Source organism: Pan paniscus, chromosome X (genome assembly GCF_029289425.2).
Source record: "Pan paniscus chromosome X, NHGRI_mPanPan1-v2.0_pri, whole genome shotgun sequence".
Classification (NCBI taxonomy): domain Eukaryota; kingdom Metazoa; phylum Chordata; class Mammalia; order Primates; family Hominidae; genus Pan; species Pan paniscus.
In genome coordinates, this window is record NC_073272.2 from 102325383 (window position 1) to 102344530 (window position 19148).

A 19148-nucleotide genomic window follows, 5' to 3' on the forward strand; every position below is an offset into this window, starting at 1 on the left:
AAGAGTTCAAGGCCAGCCTGGGCAACATATTGATGCCTTGTCTCTACTAAAAATAAAAAAAATTAGCCCAGCATGGTGGCACGCACTTGTTGTCCTAGCTACTCAGGAGGCTGAGGTAGGAGAATCACTTGAGCCTAGGAAGTTGAGGCTGCAGTCAGTCATAGTCACACCACTGCACTCCAGCATGGGTGATGTGAGTGAGACCTTGTCTCAAAAAAAATAAAATAAAATAAAATAATCAAGGGTGGGCCAGGCGCGGCGGCTCACGCTTGTAATCCCAGCACTTTGGGAGGCTGAGGTGGGCGGATCACTTGAGGTCAGGAGTTCGAGACCAGCCTGGCCAACATAGCGAAATGCTGTCTCTAGTAAAAATACAAAAACAGCCAGGCATGGTGGTGCGTGCCTGTAATCCCAGCTACTGGGGAGGCTGAGGCAGGAGAGTCGCTTGAGCCTGGGGGGCAGAAGTTGCAGTCAGCTGAGGTCGCACCACTGCACTACAGCCTGGGTGACAGAGCAGAACTCCATCTCAAAAAAAAAAAAATTACCAAGGGTGTTAAGTTTAATATTAGTCTGTTCATGGTACAAAAATGGCACCTTTTCCACATAATTATTACCGTAAAAAACATAACATTTCCTTTTGAGGTGACAACAAAGTTCTGGAGCTAGATACTGGTGATGGTTGTACAACATTGATAATGTACTGGGTTGTACACTTAAAAATGGTTAAAATGGTAAATTTTATGTTATGTGTATTTTGCCACGATAATTTAAAAAATGACCACACAATACCTTCAGTCAGGAGAATTGGAAAAGACAGGGATATATGTTGGTTTGGAGAGGAAATTCAGACGTACGAGAAATATCCAATGTTTTATTATTTTTAGACATGATAACATTTATTTGTCTGAGAATGTTCTAAATTTTCAAAGGTAAAATTACAACTCATGTAAATGTAAAAAGAATATGTGAAAGATTTTTCAACACAATCAACAACTGCTAGGATTAAGAAAACAGTTGAAGGGTATATGTGTATATACAATATACACAGTATGAGGATATAAACAAAACATTGAATTTCATAAACACACAGGAAATTAATAAATGTTAGAATAACACTGCCAGGTTAAATATAAAACGGGTTAATATCTTACAGGGCAATAAATTGTAACATTTAAGGTTTTCTATTGCACTGGACATAAATCATTTACATATTTATTGAATAAAATATCTACATGTTAACATCAGTGTCTACAGAGTTGAAAAATAGGTAAATCAATAGACATCCTGCACTGCCCTGAAATGACATCCAGTAACTAAAGGTGACTTTACCTAAGTTTTGTATAATTTTTCTGACAGTGCAACATGCTTTTTTTCCCCACCTGATCCTAGTTTGGTAAGGTAATATGGAAGTGGCAGTTTTGCCTCCCTTCGCAAGCCATAAGTTTTAACAGGGATTATCCTGGTGGTGCAAATTGGAGTTTGAATGTTTGTTTTGCTTACCAGCATTTTTCAAGACAGATCTGTGTGTGTTTTAGTATGTCGCTTGAGTCGTATACAAAATATTAAAAATCACTTCATTTCCCAAATCCTCATCGAATGTTCCTCGCCAGCCGAGTGGTCCTCCAGAGCAAAGGCCAGCCTTCCTTCCAGCTGTCTGGCCAAGGAGCTTCAGGATCTTCTAGCAAGCACCCCAGAGGCAGAAGACTGTCATCCATGGTACAGGACTGCGGCGAACAAGCTGACTGCGCAGTCACGTGGGGCTGACGGTGGGTCATGTGACCAGGCTCTGCATTAGGCCTGCCGAGAGGAGTGTTTTCTTGCATCCAGAAAAGACCTGAGAGGCGGACGACACCTGTGCTCCGCAGAGCAGAACGTGGGAGGAACGGCGGGATGTTAAGGTAGGTAGGTGTCTTTCCATGCTGCATCAGCCTGAAAACTAATTTCTCAGGCGACTGGAACTACAGCATTTGTTGGTAAAGGAAACAATCCGTCAGCCAACCGGGAGCGTCTTAGCCCGTCTGTCTTTTGTCCAGGAGCTCAAGAAGCAGAGAGTCTACCTGCCCGACGCGTACGTGGAGAGGAGCAGCGGTTGCTGTTGGAGGAGGTGGGTGCAAGGACGGCAGATGGCATCCCTGAGAGGTGGTGACTGAGACTAGATGCGGGTGCAGGTAATGCCTCAGATCCGCCTGCTCCCTCCTGCCTTTTGAACACCCTTGACCCCTCATCCCAAGGCTCCCAGCCCAGTGCCCTGTGTTTGTATGTGTGGGTGGGAGAGGTGGGCATATGGATGGAGTTGGCTTCAGGGGAGCCCAGAGCGGGGAAATGGTGAAGTGACAATTCGTGAACACCTGTGGTGCTGGATCAGGAAAGGCAGGGGTGGGGATGGGAACCGTGAGCTATGCGTCCGCACTCATTCTACTGTCTGTCTTCTTACTGGCAGTATTCAGGCAGTGGGGATGGCTGATACCAGCTCAAAACTGGCGGAGGGTGGAGGAGGGCAGAAGAGAACACATACATCTGCCTTTTGCTCCAAGGCTCCAGCTGGCTGGGGATGCAAGAGAGGAATGAACCTGAATCCCGGCAGTTCTAGGAAAAGGAGGAGGAGACATAGACTCGAGGGGAGGAAACCTAGATGCTGTGGGCCCTTCACCTAGGATTTCTCATTAGGATACTCCAAGCTTCTCGACCCCCAAGGGGATTCCTGGATCTCAGCCCCATGCAGCAGGATCTCATTCCCATTGAGGGACACAAAGTGGGTTGCTACTCCGTGTGAGCTCTCTCTCCCTGCTGTCTTGGGCCTCAGAGGAGGGTCTTTCTGGGGACCACCTACAGAAACTGCTTCATGGATAGTCTCCTAAGTTTCCCTCTGCATACCCTTTGCTCTCTTGTGTTGTGATCTCTGCTCATTCCTTAGGATGTGTTTCTTTGGTCCCATCCTAGGTAGCAGCCCCATGGTAAGTCCTTGTCCTCTTTCACATCGAGTATCCTCCTTTCCCCCTGCCCCATGCATCCACTGGGTACCAAGTGAAAGAAAATGGTTCCTCTACCCACAATACTTCTGGCACAGAATGTGTGGATTTTTCACACCAAGCAATTCTCTTATTCTTTGAGGACACCCGCTAGGTATCCTACAATTTAATTCAATTCTGACACTACCCAGAGTTAGTGCAGACTTCTCTGGTTAAGGGCTCATTCCCATAAGACTGCCCTCCCCCACTTCAGACAACAGTCACAAGTAATGGATCTCCATGTCACCCACACTTCTGTCTGACTTAGCTACTAGTTGGAAGTTCCCACAACCCCCTCCTCAGGTTCAATAATTTGCTATAAGGGCCCACAGAACTCAGGGAAACACTACTTCCTATTACTGGTTCATTATAAAGGATATAAATCAAAAGCCAGATGAAGAGGTACATATGGCAAGGTCCAGAAGGGTCCCAAATGCAGAAGCTGCCATCCATGTGGATTTGGGGTACACCACCTTCCCAGAATATGAATGAGTTCACCAACCTGGAACCTCTCAGACATTTGGGATTTTTATAGAGGTTTCATTACATAGGCGTGATTGATGAAATCATTGACCATTGGTGATTAGCTCAATCTTCAGCCCCTCTCTTCTCCTTGGAGGTCAAGGGGTGAGGCTGAAAGTTCCAACCCTCTAATCATGCCTTGGTCTTTCTGGTGACCATCCATATCTTGAAGCTATCTAGTGCACCCACCAGTCATCTCGGAACATAAAAAAAGACACCTATCACTCCAGAGATTCCAAGGGTCTTAGTGTCAAGAACTTGAGACTAAAGCCACATGTAACAAAAGATGCTTCCGTTATCCCTATCAGGAAATAGCAAGGGTTCTAGGAGCTCTATGCCAGGAATATGGGACAAAGAATTATGGTTACCAAAGGCTGGAAAGGGTATTGGGGATGGGGTATAAAAAGGAGTTGGTTAATGGGTACAACAATACAGTTAGAAGGAATATGATCTAGTGTTCAGTAGCACAATAGGGTGCCTATAGTTAACAATAGTTATTATATATTTCAATATAATTAGAAGAATAGATTTGGAATGTCCTCAGTGCAACAAAATGATAAATATTTAAGGTGATGTATATCTCAATTACATTACACATTCTATGCTTATATCAAAATATAATTTATACCCCATAAATATGTACAAATATTGCATATCCATGTGAATTAAAAATTTAAAAAAATTTTAAAAATAACTCATTTCAAATTTCAATCAAAATAAAAAAGATCAAATGCTGATTTCTTCATATATCACAATACATATAAAGTCAGTGTAAGAAAGTGTTGCTAGGAAGAAATGACTTTTTCTAATCCCACTCCTATCCTTATGTTTATACCAAGTTTATAGAGTTGAAACTATGTTGTTCTACTACTTTAAGCCCTCCTATTTAGACTTAAAAGCTAGGATAGATACAAGGTATGTGGGGCAAAATCATAGGTAGAGATTAGTCCCTAGGACTGCATCCTCGTCTCCTACCCTCTCCTATTATTTTCTTCTCTTTACTCTCCAGAATTCTGATAATATAAGTACTGGGGCCAGCATTCAGCTTATGGTTTTCTACTCAAGCTGTCTTGTCTCTTGTCTCTGTGTGTTTTTTCGAGTATGTCAACAGAGAAGACTTCAAGTATGGTGTGGTATAATAGAGAATATAGCTGATCTTTATCCCTAGTTGCTGACACAGAGCTTCAAAAAATCTTGGAATTTCCTGTGTGACAGGAGTATCTTTGTTATGCTAATGAAGTGACTTATGGTGGGCCCCTAGATAGCTTCAGGATGGGGACTGGTCACCAGAAGGACCAACCATGTGATTAAAGGGTTGGAACTTTGGGCCAGCTCAACCTTCAGGGAAGGTAGTGGGGCTAGGTATTAAGTTCAATCACAACCAATGGTTTAATCAATCTTGCCTATGTAATAAAACCCCAGTGAAAACTTTGAACTTCAGGGATAAGTGGAGCTTCTTGGTTGGTGAACATATTGTTCTCTAGGGAGGGTGGTGTACCCTGACTCCATAAGGAGAGGGTATGGAAGCTTTGTGTCCAGAATGCTTTCAGACCTTGTCCTGTGTATATCCTTAAATGAAACTGTAATAATAAGAATAGCACTTTTCATGAGTTCTACGAGTTGTTTCAGTTAATTATGAAACCTCATAATGTCATAGGAACTCCTGAATTTATAAGTGGTCAGTCAGAAGCATGGGTGGCTTCCTGAGAATTGGGGCTGGTATCTGATCTAAAGTGGGGGCAGTATTGTTGGTGATTGTGCCCTTAAACCTGTGGAGTCCAATGCTAACTCCAAGTAGTTGGTTTCAAATATTTGATATCAGAACAATAGTGTAATTTTCCCTAGTTTTAGCAGCCACACCTAGATTAATATACATAAAGCTTACCTTTGCTGTGTATTCTACATCAACAAGTTAAAATGAAGGATTCAGACCCAACAGTGTATTATGGGTGAAAAAAGCAGTCTGTTTTTGTGGCATGTACCTGTAATTTAGATAATTTTTAAAATTATCTATGTATCTATTTATCTATATCTATCTATGTGTCTATCTATCTAATCTATCTATCCATCTATCCTGTCATCATTTTTTTTCTTATCACAGCTCCCTTAGCCTAGAATTCCTGTTGTGGGTATTGCATTTATATTTGGAAAACTTCAAATTGTGGCCTGATTAAATACTTCTAAGTCCCAAATGTACTCCAAAGCAGATACTTAAACAGTTTATGCCTGTAGAATTTTTTAATCTCAGCCGAAGAGCAGGGTGACTGGTGTGTGTGTGTGTGTGTGTGTGTGTGTGTGTGTGTGTGTATCCAAGCAAAATGATGATTGCCTTTGTTCTGACTTGTAGCGGGTAGAATCCTTCCTCAATTATTTTTCTGGGGTGTAGTTGAAATAAGAACTTCATCATTCACTCAGGCCTCTTGTTCCTTCTCCCTTTTTTGATAAATATTATGGGCTACTTTATATAATAGAGGCTACTTCAGATGTCACTTGGCCTAAAATGTTGTTGCGTGGGGATAGTATCAGAGTGAATTTTTCATCTGTCTAGTCTGGACTTTTAGCAGCCACTAATTCTCAACTCTGCCCCCAATTTCAAAAGAGCAACCTTCAATGGGATCTCATCTATAAAACACCACCAGATTTTCTATCAAGGCTTTCACGACCTTGCACCCTTTAATACAAGTCTGCCTTTCTATCTCCATTTCTCATAACATTCTTCCAAGTCAAGGCCAGGACTAGAATGAAATGAAGAAAGAAGCTCTTGTTCTCAAGTGCCTCACACTATTCCAGGCCTTGCCCCACTTTGCCTGCAGTCAAGCCCCACTGGAAAATCTGTTGTTTTCCCAACTGTATTGTGTGCTTTACTACTTTTATGCCTTTCCCACATGCTGTCCCTTCAATCTTCAATGTTCTTACCCTTTTTCTGTCTATGGGAAACATCATTTGGGCTCAGTTCAAATGCCAGGGCCTTTTTGAAGTCTGATACCTCCTCGCCCTTATCCCTTGCCCCTTGGTAGGAAGTAATTCCTCCATTCTTTGTACTTACACAATATTTTATTTGCCACTTGGCCACTTGTTTCTTTTTTTTTTTTTTTTTTTTTTTTTTTTGAGACGGAGTCTCACTTCGTCACCCAGGCTGGAGTGCAGTGGCACGATCTCAGCTCACTGCAACTTCTGTCTCCCAAGTTCAAGTGATCCTCCTGCCTCAGCCCCCCTAGTAGCTGGGATTACAGGCACACACCACTGATTTTTGCACCATTAATTTATGCACGGCTAATTTTTGTATTTTTAGTGGAGACAGGGTTTTGCCGTGTTGGCCAGGCTGCTCTTGAACTCCTGACCTCAGGTGATCCACCCGCCTCGGCCACCCAAAGTGCTGGGATTACAGGCGTGAGCCACTGCGCCCGGCCCACTTGTTTCTTTATACCATGTATCAGAGTCTTTTTATTTTTTTTGTTATTTTTATTTTTTAATGAATAACATAGAAATAGTGTTGAGGGACAGGAAGCATAGAGAAAGAAGCTTGGGCTCTGGAAGTGTGATTCAAACCCCAGTCTGTCTGACTGCAAAGCCTGAATGTTTACTACTTAAAATAGTAATTTGTGTTAATATTAAGATTTATTGGATTTATTGGGTGATTTCTATGTGCCAGGGTACTCTACTAAGGGCTCTAAATGTATTCACTTAGCTAATCCTCAAAACAAACTTATGAGGTAGGTGCTGCTATTGTTTCCATTCTACATATGAGGAAGCTGAGGCACACATTGGTTAAGTAGCTTAGCCAACCTCACTGAGTCGGTTAGCAGAGGAGGTGACATTCCCACCTTTGTGGTTTGAATCTGGAGCTGATGTGCATTACTTCTATGCTATGTCTATATTCCTCCAGTGCTAGTTATCAATAAAAGCATCCATGATCATTGTAACTGTTTTTACAATCAGATCTTCTGTTCCTCAAAGCTTGTAGCAAAGTATTTATCATAAAGAAATTAAACCTGAATATTGTTAGACCTCCTGTCCCTTATCCTTTTTTCCCTGTTTATCAGCCTATTCCACCCTTTCCTTCCTTCCCAACCCAATGCCCATCACAGTACTTATTTTTACTACTCTTCTACCTCATCCTCTAGTGCCTGGCTCCACTGTCCTGGAGAAACCCCAACTCTGGATAAATCTCAAGTATCTACGACTTTCTATACCTGTGTTGTTTAGTGCACCTGGGAAAATTAATCATATTGTTCTAACTGTCAACACTGTAAATGTGTCTTTCTCAATATCAGCACAGTCCCCTGAATTGAAAGCAGGTAACCTTTGATATCTTTATAATCTGGATATTTCACAAGGGTGCACCTTCACACAATGATCCTCTGAATTGAAACTAGGTTTATCTATTATCTTAAGTATTTAATGTACCTCTGGACCTCCTAGATAAGTCAGAGTTTGGCTTCTGCCTAAAGCTTTACTTTTTAATCTGGAGCAGAAGCCAAACAGTTGTCAGACCTCTAGCAATCATTAGGACAAGTGTTGAGAATTTCTGGCTTTTCTTTCCTGGGAAACATGAGTTCTGCTACTGCAGATGTAGGTGCTCACTGATGGACACAAGTCAGGAATTCTTACTCACTGAAGAGCTGTTTTGTGCCTGAGCACATCTAGGATTGTTCCATTTTCATATAACAAGGAATTCAACTAAAACTAACTTAATAAGGAAATTAATTATCCAAAGATTGTAAGTACTGACGTAGGGCAGCCTTGATGGTTGTTTAATTCAGCGAAGGACTCAGCTTTTTTCCGTCTCTTTCTTCTGCCATTCACAATATCAACTTCCGTCCTAAGGCTGATAGCTTGATGGCTACAACAATTCCAGGAGGTAAGCAACTTCCTGAGGAAGAAGAAAAGACAATCTTTTCTGATGACTTTGTCTTATGAATGAGGACACTTTCCTCAGAAGTCCATCTGTAACCTTCCCCTAATGTCACATTGAGTGGAATTTGATCAATGCCTCTTCCTAAACGAGAGTACCAAGGGGATAGATTATCCGTAGACCAAAGAGACTCACTCTTGGAAATGGAATTAGCCTCTCTGTGACATGTGACTAAAAGGAGGAGAAAGTCAGTAACCTGCAGTGGCAACTATGCAAAAATGGCATCCTTTTAGTAAAGGGTTATGGTAAGCAACACAGAATATACAAAGCACTGAGGCTACAGCACAAAGAGCACAGTGACACTGACTTAGCAATTATGACCTTTAAAAACCATGTAGTTCTCATCTATTCTTTCCTGCTTTCTCCAGCCCACTCCATAATAGGAATAGATCAGAAATTTTAAAAGAACTAGAAAGATCTGATATACGTATGTTGTGCAGGATATCAAATAGTTTTCTCAGTATACACAATAATCCTGTAAAGTAGTTAATGCCAGCTCCCTTTTAAGGATGAAGAAACTGGGTTATAAAGACGTTAAGTACCTTTGCTAAAGTTACACAAATAGTGACAAAGTCTGTATTCAGACTTTGGACTGTCTGGCTCTGAAATCTGGGTACTCCCAACTCTTCTGTACAAACTCCCTTTAGAATGTACTCCCAGGGCTCAGAAACTAGTTACTCTAGTCTAAGCAAGCACTTAACAATCATTAGGCAGTTAATGTAAACTGTAGATTCTAATAGTATCATGCACTGCCTCTTGATGGTGGTGGTGGTGGTAGTGACATAGACAACTTTTCTCTCCTAGCATTAAGTTACAGTTCCTCAGACTTCATTACCAATAATATATATATTTTTTAATTTTTAAAGATTTTTTGTAGAAACAAGGTATAACTGCATTGCCCAGGCCAGTCTTGAATTCCTGCACTCAAGTGACCCTCCCACCTTGGCCTCCCAAAGTGCTGGAATCACAGGCATGAGCCATTGTGCATGGCCATTACCAGGAATTTTGATTCAGGAGGTCAAAAGTCTAATTTGCATTGCACATTACAAATTTTTGGGCTGAGATGTCAGGTTCAGGGAGCCCCATAAATTTCCTGTACCTGGGAGTGAAAAGAGCTAATATTTATGGAGCAGCTGGGTTTTCCAGGGCAACCTAATTCCCAGATGTGATGTTCAGCAGAAAAGAAGCAGACAAAAGCAATGTGCACTGCTTTTTTTTTTTTTTTTTTTTTTTTTTTAAATAGAGAGGGGGTCTTGCTATGTTGCCTAGGCTGCTCTTGAGCTCCCGGACTTAAGTGATCCTCCCACCTTGGACTCCCAAAGTGCTGAGATTAAAGGTGTGAGCCACCACACCCAGCCCATTTTAAATTTTTTATTTTTTATTTTGCACTGCTCTTTAGCTTCCGTGTTAAAACCCATAGCCAGACTTCCAGTTTCAGTTCCAACATGTAAGAACTTGTAAGTCATTGCTCCTGTACTTACAACCAGAAAAAAAATCTGAACAAACAGAATCAACAACATTTCTTAGATTCTTCAAAGAACTGAGGCATAGGACAGTTGACTACCCCAAATTCTGAAGGCAAATCCAGAGAGTCACAGCCTATTTCTTCTTTCATAGAACAGAAACTGCTAGAGACATAAATAGGTAAGAGCACTTAAATGTAATTTTGATGAATTGCTGGAGACTGAGTGTGGAATAATATGAGAGTGAGAAACCCCTGAGGATCTGCAGTCAGGGAGGTCCTCACACTTTTGTGGGCATTACTTCCAAGAAACCCACCATATTCTTGCAGTGAAGAACCCAAAAATATCTCCTCATGGCCCCTGCAGTGGGAAGGGAACTGTACTTTTGTGAAATACACCCAGAGCCTTCTTCATTTTTTTAAAAAAAAGCCTATTCTGCGGTGGAAAAGACTTTATCAGAGCCTTATCTCAGCTGAGGGAAAGGCGTTTCTCCTATTTCAGCCCCCTTTAGGTTTCTAGTCTCATGTAAGGGAGAGAAAGGCGCTAAAATAAAACTCTTATGAAAATCAAAGCCCAGGGACACAGGCCCACAAAAGACTGAAATTTAATCATAATATTATAGAACACTTCCTCTCCTCTGCACTTCACCACCATGCTAACAAGGCTTTATTATAATAATAGTGGATAACAGTGAATAACAGTTAAAAGAGCTGCAAAATGTAAACTCTCCCTGAGAAGAATATTTAGGGAAATGCTAGAAATAAAAAATACTGTAACAGAGCCCAGGCACAGTGGCTCACGCCTGTAATCCCAACACTTTGGGAGGCTGAGGTGGGTAGATCACCTGAGGTCAGGAGTTCAAGATCAGCCTGGCCAACATGGAGAAACCCCATCTCTACTAAAAGTACAAAAATTAGCTGGGCGTGGTGGCGGGTGCCTGTAATCCCAGCTACTCAGGAGGCTGAGGCAGGAGAATCGCTTGAACCCGGGAGGTGGAGGTTGCAGTGAGCCGAAATCGTGCCACTGCACTCCAGCAAATGAAGAATGCCTTTGATGGGATTATCAGTAGACTGGACACAGTTGAGGAAAGACTCAGCAAGCTTGAGTAGCAGTCCCCAATCTTTTTGGCACCAGGGGCAGATTTCGTGGAAGACAATTTTTCCATAGACTGGGGGGCGAATGGCATGGTTTCAGGACAATTGAAGTGCATTACATGTATTATGTACTTTATTTCTATTATTATTACATTGTAATAGATAATGAAATAATTATACAACTCACCATAATGTAGAATCACTGGGAGCCCGGAGATTGTTTTTGTAAAGCTAGATGGTCCCATCTTGGGGTGATGGGAGGCAGTGACAGATCATCAGGCATTAGATTCTCATAAGGAGCATGCAACCTAGATCCTTCACATGTGCAGTTCACAATACGGTTTGTGCTCTTATGAGAATCTAATGCCACTGCTGATCTTCCAGAAGGCGGAGCTCAGGCGGCAATGAAAGTGATGGGGAGTGGCTGTATATACAGATGAAGATTTACTGGCTAGCCTGCCACTCACCTCCTGCTGTGTGACCCAGTTCCTAACAGGCCATGGACGGGTCCAGGTCCGTGGCCTAGGGGCTGGGGACTCCTGAGCTTGAAGATAGGTCAATAGTGTAAACTAAAAAGTATGTAAGACATGTCTCAATTGATTTAGAAGTTTATTTTGCCAAGGTGAAGACATTCCCAGAAGAAAAGAGCATGGAATCACAGAAACAGTCTGTGGTCTGTGCCTTTATCCAAAGATAATTTTGAGGGCTTCAATATTTAAATGGAAACAGCAGGCTAGACGGGAAGAGGGAGGGTACAGTAATCCACATGATGCAAGGGAAAAGGAGCAAAAACAGGAATAGTCAATTCTGTATTCCTCTGGCTCACAGTAAATCAGCACTTTACATAAGATAAGGAAAATGTGTAATATCTACCTGTGGAGATATTTAACCTTTTATCTGTAGCTATCTGCTTAGGAACAAAAAAAAAAAAAAAGAAAGGTATTTTATTGCATGACTCAGCTTTCAGCTTAATATTTTCCTTTTGGCATAGTGAATCAGGGTCCTGGGTTTTTATTTTCTTTTCACAATAGAAACTTCCAAATTGAAATGAAAAAAAGAACTGAACATTGCAGCACTGTGGGATGATTTTGAAAGGTATAACATATGCATAGTTGGAATACTAGAAAGAAAACAGTGAATTTGGAGCAGAAGAAATATTTCAAATAATAACAGCTGAGAATTTTCCAAAATCAATGACAAACATCCAACCACAGTTCCAGGAATTTTAGAAAATACTAAGCAGGATAAATACCAAAAAAGTCTACACCTAAGTGTTACCACTGGAAGGTATCCAAGTTACCGACAGTGAATCCATACAGGTCTGCAGCAAACTCAATTCTTGCCTGCTCAGAAGAAAGAATTCGACCAAGGGGTATAAAGCAGAAAAAGAGACCGAGGCAAATTTCAGAGCAGGAGTGGAAGTTTATTTAAAAAGGCTTCAGGGGCCGGGCCCAGTGGCTCACGCCTGTAATCCCAGCACTTTGGGAGGCCAAGGCAGGCAGATCACAAGGTCAGGGGTTTGAGACCAGCCTGACCAACATGGTGAAACCCTGTCTCTATTAAAATAAAAAAATTAAAAAACCCAGCTGGGTGTGGTGGCACATGCCTGCAATCCTAGCTACTCAGGAGGCTGAGGCAGGAGAATCACTTGAACCCGGGAAGCGGAGGTTGCAGTGAGCCGAGATCACGCCACTCCAGCCTGGGCAACAGAGCGAGACTCCAACTCAAAAAAAAAAAAGAAAAAAAAAAGGCTTCAGAACAGGAGAGAAAGGGGAGTACGCTTGGAAGAGACCCAAGCGGGCAACTTGAAGGACAAGCACACTGTTTAACTTTGATCCTAGGATTTTATAGGCTGGTTCCTTTCCCGTGATTCCTCCGTTGGTGTGGGCTGCCCGCATGCAAGGTGCCCTCCTTACCCTTGGGAAGTGAGCACGCACAGTGTGTTTAGAAAGTTGCATGCATGCCCATCTGAGGCTTTCTTCCCTTTTCCAGTGGAGTGCCCCCAGAAGGTCATACTCTGTCATCCTGTCTCTTAATGCATATGCCTGGGAAATTGCTTCTCCCTGGTATCCGCATTCAATTAACACTTTAGTGAAATAGGTGTGGACTATCAGGAAATGGCCTGTCCTTCATGCCAGCTGCCAACTATCACTTTTAAAGAGGCAATGGGATAATTGCGGAACCATCACCTGACATTCCTAGTGGGTGGGGGGAGAGCCCTCTCTTGCCCTGCTCATGCCTGTCTACCTGTAACATTCCCCCCTCAAGAGCCCAAGACCCCAAATCTTTGGGGAAAAATGGACAAAAGTCAGTCTTCTGTAACTGCTTTCCACTGACAAAGGGACAATGGTGGTTCAGTGGGTCTTGGCCTCTTGCTAGCTGACAGGGCAGGAACGTCATTCCGTGGATTGGTGAAAGCAGTATCTAGCCAGATCCAAGGGAGTCAGGGGCAGGATTTTGCCACCTTCCTGTCCCACTGATGATCAGTCTAGGGGTCCCCTGTAGAAGGGTGTCTCTTGAATATTGAGAGGATGATATCCCTCACTGAAGATCATCTGGAGCTTGATGACCCATCCTTTTTGTTTCTTCTGAGCTGCATCAAGAGATCACTGGTTGGTTTACAGGAATAAGCAGGGTTAGTCCAAAATGCAGACAAAAACTTAAAAACAACTGATGAGACTAGATTCTAATAGTAGGTATATAATAATTTTTGAAAAATATTTTTCTCTCTCCAGTCCTCGTGATTTTTTTAAAAATTATGATAGGACTGATTTGTTTGGAAAGTAAACTTTAGTCTTATTATACTTAGCCTGATTATTTGCATAAAGCCCAGCAAGAATAATTTTTTTTCACATAGGCTTTTAAAATTTGCTTTGATGGAACTCTGTTCCATAAGTAATCTCAGATAAGACTTTTTAAAACTGAGCTCACCCATGGGTTTGTACCTTCAAATACCTATGAGTTGAGTAAATTTCTCTTTTTTTGAGGTTCCAAAATAACTTGGGGTTCCTAGGCCTGTCAGAAAATGACATTCTTTACATACCACAGGTCAGGAACCCTGTACAGGGACTGTGTAGACAAGGTATGAGGCCAGTTTTCCCAAAGGGCTTTTATTGGCTCTATAAGTCAAGCTTGATTCCTTAAATGAAGACATGTCATTCCAGTCAAAGACTTGGTAAAACAACCAGTTTCTCCCATTGCCCTGTTGCAAAAGAAAGCATTCTTATTGCACTTATGCAAATAACTATATTGCCATAAGTTAAGAATACTCACAAATTGGCTGGGTGCAGTGGCTCACGCCTGTAATCCCGGCACTTTGGGAGTCCAAGGCAGGAGCATCACCTAAAGTCAGGAGTTCGAGACCAGCCTGACCAACATGGTGAAACCCCGTCTCTACTAAAAATACAAAAAAAAATTAGCCGGGCATGGTGGCGGGCGCCTGTAATCCCAGCTACTCGGGAAGCTGAGACAGGAGAATTGCTTGAACTTGGGAGGCAGAGGTTGCAGTGAGCCGAGATCACACCACTGCACTCCAGCCTGGGCAACAAAGAGCGAAACTCCATCTCAAAAAAAAAAAAAAAAAAGCTCACAAATTGTTTCCAAATTCTGGAAAAATCAGGTAGCGAGAAAGGAATACACTCCAAATTTTCTTCACAGGAGTATACTTTCCTCAATTGTTAAAAGCTGTAAATAACTCAAAAGAAAAGTTTTCTTGAATCTGAAAAACAAAGGATCAGCAACATTTTAAGCAAAATGTTAAAAAAAAAGATGACTTCAGTCTTTTATTAGTTTTGTCCATTCAGTTAACCCCTGTTCTGCTTGATATTCATGAACATTTCAGCTCTCCATGAAAGTCCTGAAAGGTATTTTTTCCTTTATTTTAATGTCACTTTCACTCGCATCCGTGTGAAGAGACCACCAAACAGGCTTTGTGTGAGCAACAAGGCTGTTTATTTCACCTAGGTGCAGGCGGGCTGAGTCCGAAAAGAGAGTCAGCGAAGGGAGATAGGGGTGGAGCCGTTTTATAGGATTTGGGTAGGTAAAGGAAAATTACAGTCAAAGGGGGTTGTTCTCTGACTGGCAGGGGCGGGGGTTACAAGGTGCTCAGTGGGGGAGCTTTTGAGCCAGGATGAGCCAGGAGAAGGAATTTCATAAGATAATGTCATCAGTTAAGGCAGGGACCGGCCATTTTCACTTCTTTTGTGGTGGAATGTCATCAGTTAAGGCAGGAACAGGCCATTTTCACTTCTTTTGTGATTCTTCAGTTACTTCAGGCCATCTGGATGTATACGTGCAGGTCACAGGGGATATGATGGCTTAGCTTGGGCTCAGAGGCCTGACAGTCACAATCTCCAAAGTTACCAGAAACTTGCATTCAGGAACACCTGTCAGTTCTATAGCTGATTATAAAACACCATTTAAAGAGGATCAAAACAAGACAGGCCAGGCGCGGTGGCTCATGCCTGAAATCCCAGCACTTTGGGAGGCCAAGGCAGGCGGATCAAAAGTTCAGGAGTTTGAGACCAGCCTGGCCAATATGGCGAAACCCCGTCTCTACTAAAAACACAAAAATTAGCCAGGCATGGTGGCAGACACCTGTAGTCCCAGCTACTCAGGAGGCTGAGGAAGCAGAATCAGTAGAACCTGAGAGGCAGAGGTTGCATTGAGCCGAGATTGGGCTACTGCACTCCAGCCTGGGCAACAGAGCGAGACTCTGTCTCAAAAAAAAAATAATAATAATAAAAAAATAACAAGACAATTGTCTGTGGATGATGAAAAGTCCTAGGGCAGCCACAGTTAAAGACACATTGACAAGGAAATTTCTTACCTCTGTGGCACACAAGAATTTTACATAACAGTTCTAATTATTAATAATACCCACTAAGTTATATCAGAGTCTCATAATTTTGGAACACATATTAATAACATATTTATGCAAATACAGCCCAAAGAAAGCCAAATACAATTTCATATTTGACAATGCTTCCTTATACCAAATAAGCCAACTATGTCATTTTTGGACTTTAGAGGACCTAATATCTAAAACATTAATTAGGTCAGAAATAGACATGATTTATAATTTAATTTTGGAAAGTTTGTCAAATATCAAAGATTTTAAACATTTGATATTATAAAATAAAATCCCAGGTCACCATAAGTCATTCACTTAGCCAACCTATAGTTTATTTGAAAGGCAAACAAAAAGCTTTCATTATTTTTTAATATTACACGAAAATCTTGTTCAAGAGAGAAAGCTAAATTTCACCTTTGCATTAGTGTCAAACCGAATTCTTAATAAAATGTTATAGACAAATCTATCTAATTTTAATGTCTGACCATAAGGTAAGATTCTCATAAACCTTTTATAACACTTTACAACTTCTTTTGTTAAAGAGCAGATCAGTGCTCCAAGAAAACTCTGTTGTGCTTTTATTCCAATGTTCAACTTATGGAAAAACTGTATAATACCCCTTTAACTTTAGCCAATATGTTTACACACAGAATCTCTTTTTTTTTTTTTTTTTTTTTTTTTTTTGAGACGACGTCTTGCTCTCTTGCCCAGGCTGGAGTGCAGTGGCACCATCTCAGCTCACTGCAAGCTCCGCCTCCCGGGTTCAAGCAATTCTCTGCCTCAGCCTCCCCAGTAGCTGGGACTACAGGCACCCGCCACCACACCTGGCTAATTTTTTTTTTGTATTTTTAGTAGAGACAGGGTTTCACCGTGTTAGCCAGGATGGTCTCGATCTCCTGACCTCGTGATCCGCCTGCCTCAGCCTCCCAAAGTGCTGGGATTACAGGCGCGAGCCACCGCGCCTGGCTGAATCTCTTTTGCAATATATTTTTCACAAACTTTCCACAACTTGTTCAAGCCCTCAGATGTTTCCTATCTAACTTAAAATAATCCTTTAACCGTCTAAACTAGGCAAGAAATCCACATTCCCATTCCTTCTTGTAATCTTTTACCAAATGCACATTTTACTTTCCTTGCACACCTTGCATGTAAAACTGTTTCTTTAGTAGTTTCAAATACATGTTACACTGTTGACTCTTAGCAACTTTTGCTGAAAAACCTGGTTAGTAAGCTATTTTAATTATGTACTAGATTTGGAGCCTAGGACACCAGACAGAAGTGCAGATAAGGTCTCTTTCCAGCATAGCTAGGGATATGGCTAACTCCACATGTCGTTAGGCCTTATCTAGTGGTAAAGCAGGCAAGTCGAACAATTTTCAAAAGCCAAAGAAGCAGTTTATGACCTTAAAGCATTTAGCAAACCTAATATCTGACTTGCATAATTTAGACCAAATGTCTAAATTTTTGAAGATATTTTTATTTTACCAATAATCCTAAAACTGTCTTTATTTCCCAAAGATTATTTAGGTCACATGAACTAAAAGGCATTACAGTTTAAATTTTCTGACAATATTTAAGCATTTATTTTTTAACACCAATTAATTAGAGCTCTTTTATATAAACATCATCACACACAACACATATGAATACATAGAAGATTCAGTAGTTGTAAGATTTTTCATTTGCCACTTTTTGTTTCTTAATTGGATTATTGGCTTCAGGGTGGAGTCTTTGGAAGAACAGCGTGGAGAAAGCATACAGTTTCCAGAGCCTAATAAGCAGATACAGCTGGAAGGCAAAAATGGATCCCCAAAATTAAGGGACCATCGTTATAGTGGATCCTGAATCCCCAAAAGAGAAATGCTACGGAGCAAGACAGTACAATGATTTTACCATACATTTCATTGCAAAGTGATCCAATGCCAATCAGCCCATTCCCCATGGGAATCTTATCTCTCAGTGGGGGCTGGGGATGTTGCCGTACCTTCCAGGTGGCCAAGAGCATGCTTCTCTGATCCAAACGTGCAAGTATTCCTCCATAACTGCCATTAGCCATCCATATATTTCCTACCTGGTTATTACCAAAGTTCTTTCATAATGTGAAGTAATTTCTGAAACTCCCAAAAGTGAAAAACAGGTAACGCAATGCAAACAGAACAGAGCCTTAGATTTTAAGAGGGATCTATCCACTTTCAATTCCTGGGGTTCCATGAGGAAACCAGAGGTTTTTCCCAAAACGGGGTCTGTGGCACCTCCTCTTTTTTTCCCAAGGAGTCCCAAGCTGTTAGAAATTATCTTAGGTCCTTTCATGTGTGCATCAAGAGTGGCAAGAAGACAAAATAAGAAAAGCAATTCAGTTGACTGAGAACAAAAAACCTTTTTTTCTTCAGAAAAATAAGATTCAAGAAGAGAAAAAAACAAAGGCCTTTTACATATATGTATAGCTTGGATATCTGCTTTTAACTAAGCTGACTTTTAACCATAGTGTTCCTAAGAAAATCCTTTTAAATCTCTTATTACTTGACTTTAGCTTAGCCAAATAGCCAATACTTGTGGTTTTTGAACTTTACCAAAAGTAACCTCACAGGTGAAACCAATAAGCTTTAACTAAGGTTATGACTTATCCATGAGTGTACGACGTATTTTCAAAGAGGTGGTAAGCAGTTTTTACAAGATTTAGAGTCTACAAAGGTAGCTTCGACAAAGGAAAATTCAAGAAGGGAAGTCAGAAGTCATTGATGGAGGGGCAGAGAATACATTGATTTCTACCATTCCTACTACTGGTCTGCATAGAAAGAGAGAAGCCAGAAGTCTGGTAAGAATTCCTACCCTTCTACCAGCATGCCTGGCTGCTGGCTTCTGGGTTCCCTTTCCCTGAGCAGCCCTAGCGACCCTGCTTGCCATACCCTGGGGACCAAGCCACAACACCAAGGAAAAATCATCTTTTTTCCATTTCATGGAAACTTTGAACTAGACAAAAGTCATTTTCTGTTAGAAAGTTAAGGTTTGTACTGCATGTTGCCATGTGTGTCCTGAGAAGGGGGAGTAGATAAAGAAGTTGTCTACATACTGTAGAAGTTATCCCCTCTCAGGAGATTTCTCAGTTAGATTTTTGCTAGGGCTTGTCTGAATAAGTGTGGGCTATTTTAGACATTACCAGGGACCGGTGGGTGAATAGCAATTGGTCCCTTAAGTAATATAAAGGGGTGTGAATCTTTTGTTTTGAGGGAGGGGATGCCATTTGCCCCACCTAACAGGCTTAGCCCTGTTCTCTTTATTCTACTCTGGGTTATA

At 41.4% G+C, this 19148-nt stretch overlaps 2 protein-coding genes across 9 annotated transcripts in view; both read left to right on the forward strand.

Moving 5' to 3' along the window:
- The first annotated feature begins 1769 nt into the window (after positions 1 to 1769).
- The window catches only part of GPRASP3 (G protein-coupled receptor associated sorting protein family member 3), a 33587-nt gene continuing 16208 nt past the window's right edge, over positions 1770 to 19148 (forward strand). For 2 of the 8 annotated variants that reach the window (XM_055106426.2, XM_063601851.1), the window contains exons 1-2: positions 1770 to 1902; positions 2034 to 2104. The gene's annotated coding sequence lies outside the window, so the exon portion shown is untranslated. Of the gene's footprint in view, positions 1903 to 2033; positions 2169 to 19148 lie in introns of those variants that run through there. The other 6 variants (XM_063601849.1, XM_063601850.1, XM_008973024.4 and 3 more) reach the window with 6 other exon arrangements.
- Positions 2052 to 19148, forward strand: part of LOC100986445 (ras-related protein Rab-40A-like) — a 221663-nt gene continuing 204566 nt past the window's right edge. Inside the window, exon 1 of the mRNA XM_055106428.3 lies at positions 2052 to 2168. The gene's annotated coding sequence lies outside the window, so the exon portion shown is untranslated. The remainder of the gene's footprint in view (positions 2169 to 19148) is intronic.